This window comes from Terrapene carolina, unplaced genomic scaffold (assembly GCF_002925995.2).
Source record: "Terrapene carolina triunguis isolate 2854851 unplaced genomic scaffold, T_m_triunguis-2.0 Scaffold42771, whole genome shotgun sequence".
NCBI classification, from domain to species: domain Eukaryota; kingdom Metazoa; phylum Chordata; order Testudines; family Emydidae; genus Terrapene; species Terrapene triunguis.
This window is the reverse complement of record NW_020707122.1, coordinates 1-2966: the sequence shown is the minus strand read 5'-3', so window position 1 is coordinate 2966 and position 2966 is coordinate 1. Positions and strand designations below refer to the sequence as shown.

The 2966-nt window shown below is 56.1% G+C and overlaps 1 long non-coding RNA gene across 1 annotated transcript; it reads right to left on the bottom strand.

Annotated features, from left to right (window-relative positions):
- Positions 1–72: 72 nt before the first annotated feature.
- Positions 73–2922, bottom strand: LOC113405562. The gene is made up of 3 exons (XR_003369522.2): positions 2829–2922; positions 1581–1653; positions 73–465 (listed from the first exon to the last, which is right to left on the bottom strand). It is a non-coding gene; the product is annotated as an uncharacterized LOC113405562 (long non-coding RNA).
- Between the last annotated feature and the right edge of the window lie 44 nt (positions 2923–2966).

The following is a 2966-nucleotide window of genomic DNA, read 5'->3' as shown; positions in this document are numbered from 1 at the left end:
CCTGATCCTGCATCTGTGCTATCAAGGGGGAGCTCCCCCGCTGCCTTCCCCTCACACAGGATCAGGCCCAGAGGCGTTGTACTTTTGAACATTTGTGACACTGACACTTTGCTCCTTGGTTTATTTTGTGACTGATGAGCTGCTTGGCAGCACGCCGGGAGGTTATTGCAAACGTGGGGGCTTGGCGGAGTCACAGGGCACAGATGAGGGTGCTCCGGATGTCGTGGGTTTGTGGAGGGAGACAGCCTGGGATTTTTCACAGCCCGGGCTCAGTTCCGGGTATTGACAGTGGTCCTGCATTTGACACATGCGACGTACCAAGTGTGGCAAGCACTAAAAATGTGCCACTGGGTGAGAACAACTTCGCTGCCCGGGTCCAGCCGGGCAAGGGGAGTCTCAGTGCGGCTGCCATGCAGGCTGCTCCAGGCGGCGTGGTTATCTGTTGGTCGAGGAGGTGTCGTCAACCTGGAAAAGTTACACAACCCCTCCTGGTTGGAATTGGCTGGGAAAAACCCCAGAGCCCCAAATCAGCCTGTGGGACAAGCTCCCAAGTGCACGATCCCCGGCCACGCACCAAACACGGGTCTCTGTTATCTTTGGTACCAGAAACGGACCAGGGGCCATAGACAGTGGCACCGACTTGCTGAGCTACAATCCTGCCCCTCTGCCTATCTTTGACCCTCCTGCAGGGGTCGCTCCGCCTTTCTATTCCGAGCACTCCCTCTGCATAGCGTCCGGCACTGGACCCACCCGCCCTCAGCTCTGCCAGCCCGGGGAATGGGAGTGTGACTTCCCACCCTCGCCCAGCATTCTTCCTAGCCAGCGGGGTTAAATTATCAACATCCAGCCGGCGCCCGTCCGCAGAGCTCCATGGACGTCAGCGGGCCAGATCCCCAGCGGGTGCCGATCGGCAGAGATCCACCGACGTCAACGGGCCAGTCGATGCCCACAGCTGCCCTGAAGCCAATGGAGCTAAGTCGAGTTGTACCAGCTGAGGATCTAGTCCTTAAGTAACTCCTGCACCCCCAGCATGGACTGCATCTTCCCCTATGCTCCAGGCACAAAGAATTAGACTCCTAGGTGAGGGGTGAGCGTAGCAGGGGGAAATGGGGAGACAGGCCCACAGAGAAGGTTCTCCATACCTCATCGGGGCTGGAGGGTGAGACAGAGGCTTGAAGGGGAAGGGACAGAGATGGGGGAGGCTGTGGGGAGCATGCAGTTTTCATGCCCAGGCCTTCTTGATAGGCCAGCATGCGCAGGGCAGGGCGGGCTGGAAAAAATTCAACCCAGATCCTGTTTGATCCCAACGCTGGCCCAGGATTTCAGCTCCTTATGCACCCCAGTGCATTAACCCCTCTTCCCGCTCCGTCCCCATCAGTCCCACTCTCCTGAACTCATGTCCCCAGTATCCAGCCCGAGGCCTGCTCTGTAGGCAACAGCAAAGCAGCCAGAGCCTCTCAGTTCAGTTGGCCAGACTGTCTTTTACGCCTTTGAGCAGCTGGGGGCCTGACCCCCAGCTCTGGTGCCCCCGGGCCAAGCCCCAAGCCCGGCACCAACCCAGCCACACTGAGGAATCGCACCTGCGATTGTTCCCTTGTGCCGGTCAGTTCCATGGAGCTTTCGTCTTTTAGCGGCTTCGCTAGCTTCGTTATCCTAGGCAGGGGAGGAGGCGAGGGGGGTTAGCACTTTAGGAGCAGGCCCGCCGTTCCGTCTGTCCACCTACATCGCAAACCCTTGCTTGGGTCATCAGCAGGATCTGAACCCAGAGCTGAAGAGCCGACCTCTGCTGCTTGAGTTAAAGGAACAATCCTGCTAGCGGTAGTAGGCTGTTTTCCTGTGGCGGACCCGCCACTAGCGAGGGGTCTGACACACACTTTGCCAGTGTGTTATTCTCATGTGAAAACACTGGTTCTCCACTTGCGAAGTAACTCCCTGCTCTCCATGTGTCAGTATATAATGCCTGCATCTGTAACTTTCACTCTGTGCATCCGAAGAAGTGAGGTTTTTACCCACGAAAGCTTATGCCCAAATAAATCTGTTCGTCTTTAAGGTGCCACCAGACTCCTTGTTGTTTTTTGTAGATACAGACTAACACGGCTACCCCCTGATACTATTCTCATGTGCCCATCATTGTGGTGTCTGACCACCAATGCCCCCCTCCGTCAGATGCGGCTCCTGAATGCACACGCTCGATACAAGAGGGGCTGCCATTCTCCGGGGCCATTCAGTTATTGGCCTCTCCACTTAGACTGCCAGGGAGGGGGCCAGTTGTGATGCCAACACCTGGAACTGGCCTGAGACCCGGTGAGGCATTGTGCACAAGGTGCTCAAAAACTCTCAAATGGCACCATCAGGGCCCAAACCAGGGACTTCCAGAGCTAATCATGGCAGTCTCTACAGCATCTGCTATAGAGACCAGCTCTTCAGGTTGGACTGTAACAGCCTGACATCCTCTGTGGATCACGTAGAGTGGGAGACACAACACACTGAGCAGTGGGTCATACAACTCATGTTCACCACTGGCTTGGCCAGCGACCCCGCAGCAAAAGGATTCACAGTCTGTAACCAGGCCAGCAGCCTCTCATGTGCCCCCTCATGGCCTACAGGCAGCCTGCCTCAATTTCCCTCTTGGACTGTTCAAATAAACGTCACTTCAGGCTTTTTCCTGGTCAAAACTTACCCCTCCTTGTGGGCTGGCTTTAGTAATATCAAATAAACAATAAATCACCCACCCCAAAACAAGCCGTCCCTTCCCAGCCCTTGTGAGCCACCCCAATTGGACACCCTTGAGCTGCTTCTACGAACTAAAGCATCAAGAGCCAAGTTACCTGGGCCATAACAGGACCACTGCAACGGCCAGAACAATAGCCCCCAGCGCTGCGATGAACATCCCGGCCAGGATCTTGTACAAGCGGAGGTCAGCGAGAGCTGAGGAGGAGAGAGGAGAGGAGGGTTATTCCGGCCAG